The sequence below is a fragment of the Dendropsophus ebraccatus genome, unplaced genomic scaffold, assembly GCF_027789765.1.
Source record: "Dendropsophus ebraccatus isolate aDenEbr1 unplaced genomic scaffold, aDenEbr1.pat pat_scaffold_390_ctg1, whole genome shotgun sequence".
Lineage (NCBI taxonomy): Eukaryota > Metazoa > Chordata > Amphibia > Anura > Hylidae > Dendropsophus > Dendropsophus ebraccatus.
Genome location: NW_027210011.1, coordinates 26638 through 41424, shown reverse-complemented (window position 1 = coordinate 41424; position 14787 = coordinate 26638). Strand labels below are relative to the sequence as shown.

Genomic DNA, 14787 nt, shown 5'->3' with positions numbered 1-14787 from the left:
AAGATTTCCTACAACGGTGTGTACTACTCCCTTCAGAGGACAGCACAAACAGGCTCTAACCAGAGTAGAAAAAGAAGTGGGAGGCCGCGTTGCACAACTAAGCAAGAAGATAAGCACATTAGAGACTCTAGTTTGAGAAACAGACGCCTCACAGGTCCCCAACTGGCATCTTCTGTAAATAGTACCCGCAAAACACTAGTGTCAACATCTACAGGGAAGAGGCGGCTGCGGGATTTTGGGCTTCAGGGCAGAGTGGAAAAGCAAAAGCCATATCGGAGACTGGCCAATAAAAGAAAAAGATGGGCAAAAGAACACAGACATTAGACAGAGGAAGACTGGAAAAAAAGTGTTGTGGACGGATGAATTTAAGTTTGAGGTGTATGGATCACAAAGAAGAACGTTTGTGAGACGCAAAACAAATGAAAAGATGCTGGAAGAATGCCTGACGCCATCTGTTAAGCATGGTGGAGGTAATGTGATGGTCTGGGGTTGCTTTGGTGCTGGTAAGGTGGGAGATTTGTACAGGGTAAAAGGGATTCTGAATAAGGAAGGCTATCACTCAATTTTGCAACGCCATGCCATACCCAGTGGACAGCGCTTGATTGGAGCCAATTTCATCCTACAACAGGACAATGACCCTAAACACACCTCCAAATTGTGCAAGAACTATTTACAGCAGAAGCAGGCAGCTGGTATTCTATCGATAATGGAGTGGCCAGCGCAGTCACCAGATCTGAACGCCATTGAGCTGTTGTGGGAGCAGCTTGACCGTATGGTACGCCAGAAGTGCCCATCCAACCAATCAAACTTGTGGTGGCTGCTTCTAGAAGCGTGGGGTGCAATTTCTCCAGCTTACCTCAACAGATTAATAGCTAGAATGCCAAAGGTGTGCAATGCTGTAATTGCTGCAAAAGGAGGATTCTTTGACGAAAGCAAAGTTTGATGTAAAAACAATGTTATACAAATCATTATTTCTAACCTTGTCAATGTCTTGACTCTATTTTCTATTCATTTCACAACGTATGGTGGTGAAAAAGTGTGACTTTTCATGGAAAACACAAAATTGTTTTTGAACGGTAGTGTACGTCATGGTGCTTGTTCAAGTAAAAAGTGATCTTTTATCATCTGCAGATTGTGCTAAGTGGGCGGGCTTCAAGGCAACTGCACCACCGTAGGCCCCTCCCCTCCGTGACATCATTGGCACATAGGCCCTCGCCCTCGTCGATCATTGGAACAGGCTGGCCTAAAGGTCTAGGCCTCACCCCCTCTAGGTAAGCCCATACCAATGGGCATCGAGGGGGTGGGGCCTATGTGTCAATGATGTCACAGAGGGGTGGGGCATGCAGTGGGCAGAGCTAAGTGGCGTTGTCGTGGAGCCCCGCCAACCACATTCTGCAGATGATAAAAGATCACTTTTTACTTGAACAAGCACCATGACGTATGATGTAAAGTTAGGTATGAAAACTGCTAAATTTACCCTTTACACCTGTGTAGAGGAGTCAGAATGCAAGGCAATGTTTCTAAACGATTCCATCATTGGGGGTACTTGGCTGGAGCATCTCATCACATGGGAGTACTTGACTTGAAGAGGTTGAAAAACACTGGTATATAGAATCAGAAATTTTTAAAAAGTGGATATCGGTTTGAAACTAAAAATACTGGTATTGTGATATCACTAGTCAGCAGGGTGCACCCTTATAGTCCGATACTGTCAGCACTGTTAGGACAGAGAAACATTGTGTATGGCCCTTTGAGAAGAGGAATGGTAACACCTACACCTACTTATCTATTTATAGATGTAAAGATAATAACTAAGACATTATTGCAATGCAGGGATTTGAAAAGAGATTATTCACAAATGGATTCTCATGAATACAAATACTGACTAAAACGGACCTGTCAAAAAAGGTGACCAAACCTCCTAAACTTTGGGATCCAAGATTATTACAGCACATACAGTATGATCATTACAAAAGAAACAATTATCAACCAAACTCAATTTCAACTACCTGAATGCAGCCTCATAGCACTTGATGGCAATATGGTTAACTTGCTGATAATCCAGTACAGGAATACAGAAGGCTACCTGTATTGGTAACACATTGTAACACACAGCAAATATTTGTCAATTCTTAGAAGAATAGAACATTCTCATCAGTCAGAAATGGAAAAGCAAATGCTTTTAGTTAATTATTATTATTATTATTATTTTTACACCTGTTAAAAGTGAAATAGACAGAATAGGAAATGACTGCCCATTTAAACATAGTTACAGGTAAAGCACTATTCTATGACAAACTCAGATGGGATAGCGTACAGACATCATCCGAGAGGGACACAAGTCTACAACAATAACCGTTCACAGGGTGGTAGCAGTTCATGTGCCCAGGCTTCAGGTACCAGATTCTTCCACACAAAAAAGGACACATCTGTCTAAACCTTCCTCACCTCAATAATCTATCTCTACAATGTTCTTAGTTGCTAAGAAACAAAACACTTTGTGGCATATTTATCAAAGCAAACCAGTTTTCTGGTAATTTTGCATTGAAAACAATGGCATTTAGACACCATGGGGGAGATTTATAAAACATGTTGTAAAGTGAAACTGGCTCAGTTGCCCCTAGCAACCAATCAGATTCCACTTTTCATTCCTCACAGACTCTTTGGAAAATGAATGAAAGAAAGGTGGAATCTGATTGGTTGCTAGGAGCAACTGAGACAGTTTTACATTACACCATGTTTGATAAATCTCCCCCCTTATCTACCGCCTTTTTTAAGGGTATGTTCACATTGAGAAATAGGCAAGGAATTTCAAGCTGAATCCAGCTTAGTTTTATGCTAATTACGCTTGAAATTCTACCTGTAAAATATGTACAGAGCAATGCCCCATTATGTATGGGATTTCCGCTCTGTTGTTTACATGGCGAAATTTACACATGGAGGGGCAAGATTTAAGAAAGAGTGTAAATATACACCTGGTGTAAAATGCCCACAGCAACCAATTACAGCTCAGCTTTCAGCTTTGGTAAAATATAAGAGGAGCTGTGTACTGTGAAAACATACAGTCAAAATACAGTCTATTGCGTTGGGTCGGAATTTTTGATATTTCTCCGTGCAGGCGTCGGGGGATGTTTTGTGGATCCTCGTCTCCCCGAGACCTGGGCACAGGAGCGGGCGGGACCGGCACATTCTCCGTGTGACATGGTGGTGGCGGTGAGGAGCTGTTACAGAAGAGCGTGTGTGACTGATGGGATGCCTTAGTGAGGATGGACTGTGTGTATGGAGTGATGCAGCAACCGTGTGGTGTCTCCTTCGTCACATCAGAGCTGCTGTCTATAGCCCCTTGACCCCTTAAGGTCAAAGCCAATTTTCATTTTTGCGCTTTTGCTTTTTCCACTTTATGTTTGAAAGGCCATAGCGCTTGCATTTTTTCACCTAGAGACCCATATGAGCCCTTATTTTTTGCGACACCAATTGTACTTTGCAAAGACAGACTTTATTTTCCCATAAAATATGCTGCAAAACCAGAAAAAAAATCATTTGAGCTGTCAAATTGAAAAAAAAAAAAAAGGAATTTGTTTTCATTTCAGGGAGTTTCGTGTTTACGCCGTTCGCCCTGGGATAAAACTGACGTTATATATGTTCCTCAAGTTGTTACGATTACAACGATATGTAACATGTATAACTTATTTTATTTGATGGCTTTTAAAAAAGTCTAATCATTGTTAATAAATATATGTTCCTTAAAATTGCTCCATTCCCAGGCTTATAGCGCTTTTATCCTTTGGTCTATGGGGCTGTTCGAGGTGTTATTTTTTGCGCCATGATGTCTTCTTTCTATCGGTACCTTGATTGCGCATATGCGACATTTTAATTGCTTTTTATTACATTTTTTCTGGATTTGATACGACCAAAAATGCGCAATTTCGCACTTTGGGATTTTTTTGCACACTCGGTGATACCAAAAATGTTTATTTATTTATATTTATAAAATGGGAAAAGGGGGTGATTTGAACTTTTAATAGGGGAGGGGATTTTTTATTAATAAAAAAACATTTTTACTTTTTTTTTTACATTAAAGGGGTAGTGCGGTGCTAAGAAATTATTCACAAAATAACACACATTACAAAGTTATACAACTTTGTAATGTATGTGAATCACCCCCTTCCCTGTGTTCCCCCCACCCCCGCACATGTACCCGGAAGTGTAGTGTACCATACATACCTGACATGCGTCGTCCCCCGTCCCCGATCTTCTGTCAACGAAGTAATCTTCGCCGCATCATCGGCTGCTCAGCCGTGATTGGCTGAGCATAACTGTGCTCAGCCAATCGCGGCTGAGCAGCTGATGATGCGTAACTTTGTAATGTGCGTTATTTTGTGAATAATTTCTTAGCGCCGCACTACCCCTTTAACTAGAAGTCCCCCTGGGGGACTTGTATATCCACAGCACTGATCTCTCATAGAGATCAATGCTGTGTATATACACAGCAAAGATCCATTGGATCGGTGATAGATGGCTTTGGTCTGCTGCGGGCCATAGCAATCTATTGCCGAGCCAGGATCAGCGTCATTGCGATGCCGAGTCCCAGCCCGGCCAGAAGCACGGATCTCCCCCCCCCCCCCAACCCCGCGATCGCATCGAGGGGGGGAAGATCCATCCCACTAGGCACCAGGGACACCGGGAGCACAGCATCTTAATGCAGCTGTCAGGTTTGACAGCTGCATTTAGATGCTTAATTAGCCTGTGCGGCAACGGGACCCGTTCCGGCTAATAGAGGAGCTGCCCGGCTGTACATAACAGCCGGGAGCAGCGCCGTTCAGAGCGGGTCCCTGCGGGACCCCTCTCTGAACTCCCCCCGCGTCACCATGACTTATCAGATACGTCATGGGATGCTAAGGGGTTAAGGACCCATGCTGTACCAGTCAAGCTGTGACCCAACTCTGAATGCCGCCGCTCCTGGCTGCTATCAGCAGCTGGAGACCGTGGCTATAAGCGGGCGCAGACAGATCGACGCACCTAGCTAATTAGCCATTTAATTGCAGCTGTCAAAACCGAAATCTGTATTTGAATGCAATGAAAAGCCCTATCCCTAGTGTCTAGTGGATATGGGGCGACCCATGCTTCGCTAGTTTGGTATGGCAAAGTGGGTATGGCTTAGAAAAGGGCTGTGAGATAATTATTGTTAAATTATCGTTACCGCGACTATATGTGCCATTAACCGTGATATTAATTTAAGCCATTATCGCCCAGCCCTAATATATGCTGTATATCTATCTATATACCCAAACTCAATCTTCCCATTATAGCAGAACAAAAAAAAAAAAGACAGCATCTTTCAAATCATTCATTTACCCTCTTTCTCCAAAAATAAGGCCTACTTGCCTTCAACTTTCAGACTTTTTGGAGTAAGCTTGAAATCTGGTGCGTTTACACAGAGAGATTTATCTGACAGATTTCTGAAGCCAAAGCCAGGAACAGACTATAAACAGAGAACAGGTCATGAAGGAAAGATTGAGATTTCTCTTTCCATAGAGATGCCATTTTCTCCTCATAGGGTACAAACACACACACACCGTATACGCAGCGTATTTACCGCTGCGATACGCAGCAGATTAGATCTAAATAACTGAACACAGCATCAAATCTGTACCATCAAATCTGCTGCAGATCTGCTGCATATACGGTGTGTGTGTTTTTACCCTAAAGGAAAGATTGAGATTTCTCTTCCCATAGAGGCGCTGTTTGACACTGAGGCAGGCAGGATTCTGCCACATTTGCTCAGTGTGAACATGCCCTAAACCATAATCCAATAATAAGCCCTAGTTACAGTCAGCTGACCAGATTCCGGACACTAAATGGCTGATGCTTAAACCCAGATGGGGGTATGGAGTGTATGTGAGCCAACTGCAAAGGGGAGATGGAGGTATACAGTATGGGGACTACCTGCAGCGGAGGATAGTATACAGTTTGGGGGGAGGGAGGGAGGTATAAAGTATGGGAGAACAACTACAGAAATGGAGAATGTTATGGAAAACAACTACAGAGGGGGAGGGAGATATACAGTATGGGGGAACAACTACAGAGGGGGAGAGAAGTATACAGTATGGGGACTAACTGCAGCGGGGGATGTATACAGTATGGGGAATAACTAAAGTGGGTGGGAGGGAGGTATTCAGTATGGAGGCCTAACTACAGAGGTACTTGCCCCTGTAGCCTGACAACAGCAGGACATACAGTATAGAGTGAGGCTACAGTGTAGGGGCATGTTGTGTTCCCCAAAAATAAGTCCTAGCCCTTTTTTGCCAAAGTAAAACATGGTATATCTGGATAGGCTGTGTTGCAACAAAGTTGAAATGTTTATTAAAGATCATTTTCAAGGGTTAAACCTATGCAGTCAACATATAGTCTGATACAGATTACTGACACCTACACCCTAACAACCTAGATAAAAACAAAATACCAATAAAATCACAAAAGAGCTGTATAATCAGTGCCTAATATATAAAATGAACAGAATTGTCTGTTGGTCAGTATGACAATGGTGGATCGGCCGATTTATCATCTCGGACATAGAAATTAGCTCACTTCATTCAGATACAAAACACTGGAAACAATAAGTCGCTGGATTGCAAAGCAAATCAGACAGTAACTTTCAATTTCTACAGCAAACTGCACCAGTGCAAGAAGAAGGGGGCGAGGACAGCTTAATCCATAAAAAGCTCATTGGGGGCAAAGATTTTATACAGACATTGGAATGGGAAAAAATGTGGGCGCAAACATCAAATGCAGGTCTTCCAACAAACAGGAACAACAACGGACAAGAGAGCGAGGACACTGGGTGCTTTTTAGTAGATATTGCCGTTTCAGTTGTCTCTGGGTCAGATCTGCACTTTAGTAATCCTGGTTATGGCTCCTATTAACTGTACAGAGGAACCGGCCTTTGCGGACACAACAATATACTTATTTTTTTGCTGAAGAAGGAGGACACTCTTTACGGCCATCCATCCCCCAATACATACAGTTCTACTGACATGGTGTATAGAGCAATCTTGCTGGGTTTCTCCCGGAAAGGGCTTTATTGTCTCTTGGCACTTCGGGATTTATCACAATGTAACAATATAAATAAAACTAACAGCACAGATGTCTCCTTCATATTGTTCACCAATATACACAGAGAACCTGACAACTGGATTGACACTTCTTTCCAGAAAAGCAACAGAATGTATAGGAGGCATCAGATATCTATTGTTATATGCAGGGAAGGCATCAAGAGAAAAGTCATGGAGCTGAAGAGATAAATGCTAATGCGGAGTGGAGACCTGATTGTGGATGGGGACTCTTCTGCACACTGCTGTGTGTCCCCTGTTATTGTTGGCAGGCAGTATTAGCAGGGCATCTATTCTAGAGAACTGCACACCGCAGTAACATATGCCTCCCCCTCCCTGCAATCTCCTCATACATACACTGGCTGGGGACCATACACACAGACACAATGTCAGCAAGAAAGACACTTGCTACACTTTGTTCTATAGATGGATCACACATATAGCATCCTCTGTGTATACAAATGTATCATCCCCTGTATACACACACTTTGCATTATACATGTATCAGCCCCTGTATATACACATGTATCATCCCCTATATATATACACACTTTGCATCATACATGTATCATCCCCTGTATATACACATGTATCATCCCCTATATATATATATATATATATACACACACTTTGCATCATACATGTATCATCCCCAGTATATACACATGTATCATCCCCTATATATATACACACTTTGCATCATACATGTATCAGCCCATTATATCACTCAGCTCTATAGTAAACAAAGGCCTAATGGAAACTTACGGATTTGTTTACATCCATGGGACATCAGCGGGAGATGCCGGCTCTGATCCTCCAACAAAAGCTCTGATCCTCCAACTTGCTATAGCCCGGGATCCATGGATCAGCAGCAGAAACTTCCCAGTCTCTTCCCAGCTTACAATAATAAATAGTGATGAAAGTAAAATGTAAAGAGCTCAGCCCCGGGAAGAGGTTCTGCAGCAGCCTGAGCGCGGCAGGCTAGCAGCTGTGAGTGCCGTGAGGCATGAGAACAGACGGTGTTGCAGCAGGCCTGGATGGGGAGGATGGAGACAATCAACAAGCACCTCGCTGGGGCACCAGCACACAGCCCGGGCACCAGCACACAGCCCGGGCACCAGCACACACTGATTTCACCTGTGCTCTTCACATGACGCACAGGACGATGAGGAGAAGAACGTTATGGAGATCACACAACACCAAGCGAGCCCGTGCCAGCCCAGAGCCGCCGCCGCTCCCGTGTCACACAGCAGCAGTGAGGGCAGTGCCCGGGCACACAGCTCGGGATGCGCTGACACGGATCGAGGCTTACATGTGTCGGGGCGCGGAGCTGGGACAATCGCTTCTTCTTCCCTTTTGTTCGTCCGCCGTGCAGAGCGAAGCGCCAGTGACCATTACATCTCACTGGATTATCCCCGGTCTCCTCCACCCTCCGCTGCAAGATCCACAGTTCTAAAGCAAACGATCCCGCACCTGCTCCACCACGAGTCCCTAATGTTTGTCCATCAGCTGCAGCTGCTCCCGGCCCGAAGCGCAAGGTTACAGAACAGAAGATGCGCGATCATCAACCTCGTCCGCGTCTTGCCGAGCGCTGCTGCCCCCTCCCTCACACACCGAACCGTGCCGTCATCGCAAGCCCCTCAGCCCCGCCCACCGACTGCTCTAACTGTCAGCCCCAGGACAGTCCCTCTCGGGCGCTCATTGGCTGGCGGCTGCAGTCTTCCTTTGTTCGCTATTTGTTCTAGGAAGAAGATCCCGAGGTATCATGGGAAACGTAGTTCACCAAGGCTAGACAGGCGCTCCTCCCCCGACTTGTCTCTACGTTACATAAACTACAAGTCCCAGAAGCAAACCCGACTAGCCGGTGCAGTAAGGCGTCATCCTCCTAGAGTATCCTCACAGTCAGTGACTGGTGCTGCCTTCACGGATGTGGAAGGAGGGTTGCGAGTTGACGGGCTTCCTGTGAGAAGTGACGGTCCCGGAAAACTAGGCAGAAGCAGCAGTGCAGCATCTTTGGTGACGGGTGAGTTACGGTGTGCTGCAATCTCTGCTGTGTGACTTCCCATGTCTCCTCGTGAGGTGTGGAGAGCTTGGTGATATAGCTCGGTGCTATGCGGAGAGCCCGGTAGACGTGTCTGTGCTGGCCTTACCGCAAGAGGCTTTAGGGCATGGATGCGTGTATCCGGTACTGTATGCAGTAATATAGGGCGCAGTCGCGTTTACCCCCAGCCTCTTGTACAGTGGGGTACATCTAGAACTTTTAGAGCTGATGCTATGCATTGTCCTATAGGTGAAAGTTATAGTTTAGTCCTCTTGTCGCCAGGGCTGTGGAGTCGTAAGCCGCAACTCCGACTCCTGAATTTTATCAGGTCCGACTCTGACTCCTGCTCCTTCATTAATGGCCAGTCATATACCAAGGGAGTTATTTATCACACTGGCTCAGCAGCTTCTCCCTAATGTCCTAGATGATCCTGGGGCGACTTATGAGTGAATAAAGGAATACTGTATATAAAGCAGCTTCTCCTGTGTGTGCAGTGGATGCAGCTAGTCTCCAGCCTCCATGTCCTGAACTACTCACAACTAGACTAGATGGAGCAGGTGATCTTTTACTGCTTACAATCTATGTTTCTAACTAAATATTCACCATACTTAAAAGGAGAACTCTGGATAGAGATTAAAAAAATGAAACTCCTGCAGAAGCATAATGCATTACTTACCTGTCTATTCCAGTTTTGAGAGTACCAAAAAATCCATTTGTTTAGGTTTTTTTTGCTCTGTATTGTGTTTCTGTACTTCCTGGCTTAGCATTTCACAGCATGCAATGCTTTCCCTCATGTGACCACCCCACCCTTTACAATCAGAAAAATTAGTGCTGCACCTGCTTCTGGCCGGGCAGAGATGGTGAATCAGTCAGGGGATTGGGTTATCCAGCCAAGCATCCTGTGACAACATGCCCTGCCACCTGTCTGTATCATCACCAAACACACACAATGTGAGACAGAGGCATGGAATATTTGTCTCCTAGGGGGGAATAGCAGCAGGAGCAGGAGATAATGTTAATTGGCACAGAGGACATTTTTTTTCACTTCCTGGATTTCTATCAGCTACCAGTGTGGGTACAGGAACAGTAATACATTGTATAGACACATATATATATAACTTTTAATGTACTTTAATAGAAAACAAGTTTTTTTTTGAAACACTGCTAACAATGCCAGATCCCTGTAATATAGAGGTCAGCCATAGTGATAGAGAGGAGTCACACATAGTGATATAGAAGGTCACTGTGCGGGCACGCAATAGCATACACACACACACACACAGCTTGCTGCAGCCATAGCACACATAACACACACACACACACTGCTTGCTGCGGCCATAGCGCACATAAACACAGCCTGCTGCAGCCAAAGCACACACACAGCCTGCTGCAGCCATAGCATACATACATACATACACACACACACACACACACACACACACACTGCTGCAGCCATAGAACACTGAAGAAAAACACACAATCCTCTCCCAGAGAGAACGCCACACTGAGGACAGAGGTTACTGCTACACTACTTATGTCTTCTCCGCCTCTATATTACACAGGATATCTTCATATTACACTGCTATTCATATACAGTCATCCAGCATCCAGGAAGGGAAAAGCACAGATCTCCCCCACACAATGGACTGTTCCAGCTTAGAAACAAACTGCCAAATAGTGACCGACAACTTTTCCATGACCACCTGTATGTAATAGGGCCAGTGTCCTATTAGAATGTTGCTTAAAATATATAATGATGAGCAAAACTTGTAAAATTCATATCAAAATTCAATTCTACATTTTTTTTTAAAGATTTTTTTTTTAAAGCTGGAGTCTTCTGAGTCGGTACATTTTTTTTTTTTTCCGATTCCAGCCAAAACTAGCTCCAACTCCGACTCCACAGCCCTGCTTGTCGCTGCGGTTTGTGACTTCTGTATAAGGGACATACTAAAGGACCTATTACACAAAGCGATTACCTGTCGTATTCGTCCAATATCGACCGTTACGGCCGGTAATCGTTTAGAGTCAGGGCGCAACGATCGCCCAACAGTAACCCCTAAACGTTTAAGTGTACAGTAAGTGACAAGAGCAGCTCCTGTCGCCATCCAATGGGACAAAGTGACCTCATATATTCTATAGAGTCATTGCATACAGAGTGAACTTTTTCAAGCGTTTATTTCTGATAAAGTTAATGATTGATTACAGCCAAGAAAAACCCTAAAGTCAATATTTCAGAAAATTACAATATTATATAAAACCAACTGGAAAAAAATGTTAACACAGAAATGTCGACCAATTGAAAATCTGTATAGTAAATGCCCTCAATACTTGGTCTGGGCACATTTTGCATGAATGACCACATCAGTGCGACAATGTGGCATGGAGGCGATCAGCTGATGGAACTGCAGAGGGGTTATTGAAGCCCAGGTTGCTTTGAAAGTGGCCTTCAGCTCATCTGCATTGTTGGGTCTGGTGTCTTTCATCTTCCTCTTGACAATACCCCATAAATTCTCTATGGGGTTAAGGTCTGGCTAGTTTGCTGGCCAATCAAGCACAGTGATGCTGTGGTTAGTAAACCTGGTATTGGTACTTTTGGCAGTGTGGACAGGTGCCAAATCCTGATGGAAGATGAAAACTCCATCTCCAAAAATCTTTTCAGCGGAGGGAAGCATGAAGTGCTCTAAAATTTCCTGGTAGATGGCAGCCTTGACTTTGGTGTTGATGAAACACAGTGAACCTACACTAGCAGATGACATGGCTCCTCAAACCATCACTGGTTATGGAAAATTCATACTAGACCTCAAGCAGCTTGGATTGTATGCCTCTCCACTCTTCCTCCAGACTCTGGGACCTTGATTTCCAATAGAAATGCAAAATTTACTTTAATCTGAAATCGGCACCTTGGACCACTGATAAACAGTCCAGTTGTTGTTTTTCCTTGGCCCAGATGAGACGCTTCGTTGTTTATTGGTCAGGAGTGGCTCGACACATGGAATGCAATGCTTATACCCCATGTCCTGCAGATGTCTGTATGTGGTGGCTTTTGAAGCAATGACTCCAGCAGCAGTCCACTATTTGTGAATCTCTCCCAAATTTTTGAATGGCATTTTCGTTACAATCCTGCTAAGACTGCGGTTCTCCCGGTTGCTTGTGCATCTTATTTACCACACTTTTTCCTTCCACTCAACTTTCCATTAATATGCTTTGATACAGCACTCTGACAACAGCCAGCTTCTTTAGCAATGAACTTTAGTGGCTTACACTTAGGAAGCCACTGCAGGTGTTTTGGGTTAATTATTCTAATTTTCTGAAATACTGACTTGGGTTTTTCTTGGCTGTAATCCATAATCATCAACTTTAACAGAAATAAACGCTTGAAAAAGTTCACTCTCTATGTAATGACTCTATAGAATGAGGTCACTTTTTGAATTGAATTACTGAAAGAAAAAAAAAACTTTTTGTTGATATTATAATGATGCAAAAATTTTACATCCCATACAGCCCCATAGGTGAAAAACTAAAACCGTTATAAAAGTCATAGTAGAGCAACTTTTAAAGCGATGCTGTACCCACAATCTGACCCCCCCCCTTCCCCCCCCAAACCACTTGTACCTTCGGATAGCTGCTTTCAATCCAAGATCTGTCCTGGGGTCCGTTCGGCAGGTGATGCAGTTATTGTCCAAAAAACAACTTTTAAACTGGCAGCCCCCTGCCCAATGGCCGGGGCTTAGATTGTGTATGCAATAGGCTGGCACACCCTCTTTGTCCCTCCTCCCAACCCTCCTCATAATTAGGAATGCTCCAGGCACATGGGCTGGATCGTTATGAAACCATGCATATGGTTGTGTTCAGACTGACATAAAATAAGGATGACATGTCAGTTTTACCATAAAGTGCATTTACAATTTCACCCCATAAATATTTTGGGGGTTCCATCATATATTTTTTTTTTTTGGTAGCGTAAAAGGCATTGTGTACACTTGTTCCTGAAAAGAACAAGCCTTTACATGGCCCTGTAGATGAAAAAATAAAGGCGCTATAACTCTTAGAGGGCAAGGAAAAATGAAAATTGGTGCAGTCATTTAGGCAATTTTAGGCTGCAATCGTGAAGGAGTAAAATCACCCCCCTTTTCATAGTATACAATTAAAACATGTAAAAATAAATATTATATATTGTAGTGTGCATAATTGTCCAATCTGATAAATTATAACATTGGTCCCATACAGTGGCGGTCTTTGGCACCAAGCACCCCAAGCGATCGCTTGGGGCCCCCACGCCCCGCTCTTGTGCTCAAGACTGCTGGACAGGGCTGCTGCCCCGCTCGCTGCTGCCATCTGAACTGTAACTATGAGCACTCGTAATGAGCGCTCATAGTTACATGCAGCAGCAGCACTTACAGGGCGGGAGCCATTGGCTCCCTTCCTGTCAGTCACTCTTGTGGCCGCAGGAAGGCAGCTTTGTCCTTGTGGTGCCGGCGCTCCAGTGACAGTGCGGCCTCTTGTGATCGCAGGGAATACACTTCCTGCGGCCACAAGAGAGAAGAGGAGACGCCCGGACCCAGTTGAGTCTAAGGGCCCTATTCCACGGGACGATTATCGTTTGGATAATCGTTAACGATTAACGATCTCAAACGACCGCTATTGCGAAAGACCTGAAAACGTTCACCGAGTCATTTCCATGGAACGATAATCGTTACTTATGATCGTAATTGCGATCGTTTCTCTTCGCTATTTATTCGCTATTGCGTTCGTATCTATTGAGAACGACCGAACGATGTCTTATTCAATGCGAACGATTTGCGAACGAGCAACGATAAAAATAGGTCCAGGTCTTATTAAACGATCAACGATTTCTCGTTCGGTCGTTAATCGTTAACTGCATTTCAACCGAACGATTATCGTTCAGATTCGAATGATTTAACGATAATCTGAACGATAATCGTCCCGTGGAATAGGGCCCTAAGTGTTTGTTTTATTGTGTTTTATTGTGTTATATACTATATGGGAGGGGGAGCACACAGGGGTCTGTTTAACTGATGGAGCACACATCGGGGGTCTATATAAAAGGGGGGAGCACACAGGGGGGCTATAGACTACTGGGGCTTCACAGAGGGGTCTATATACTACTGGGGGGCAGCACACAGGGGGTCTATATACTACTTGGGGCAGCAGAATGGGGTCTATATACAACTTGGAGAGCACACGGGAGGTCTATATCCAAGTGGGGAAGCACACAGGGGGGCTATATACTACTGGGGGAGCACACAGGGGTCTATATACTACTGGTGGGGCACACAGGGGGTCTATATACTACTGGGGGAACATACAGGGGGTCTATATACTACTTGTGAGGCACACAGGTGGTCTATATATAACTGGGGGAGCACACAGGTGTCTGTATACTACTGGGGGAACCACACAGGGGGTTTAAATACTACTGGAGGAGCACACAGGGGTCTATATCAAAGTGAGGGAGCACACAGGGGGGCTAAATACCCCTGAGGAAGCACACAGGGGGCCTATATACTAGTGGGGGAGCACACAGGGGGTATATACAACTTGGGGCAGTACACAGGGGGTCTATATACAACTGGGCAGCACACAGGAGGTCTATATACTTCTGGGGAGCTCACGGGG

At 44.5% G+C, this 14787-nt stretch overlaps 1 pseudogene; it reads right to left on the bottom strand.

Annotated features, from left to right (window-relative positions):
• LOC138775931 (AT-rich interactive domain-containing protein 4B-like) overlaps positions 1-8766 on the bottom strand; it is a 104912-nt pseudogene extending 96146 nt beyond the window's left edge.
• Between the last annotated feature and the right edge of the window lie 6021 nt (positions 8767-14787).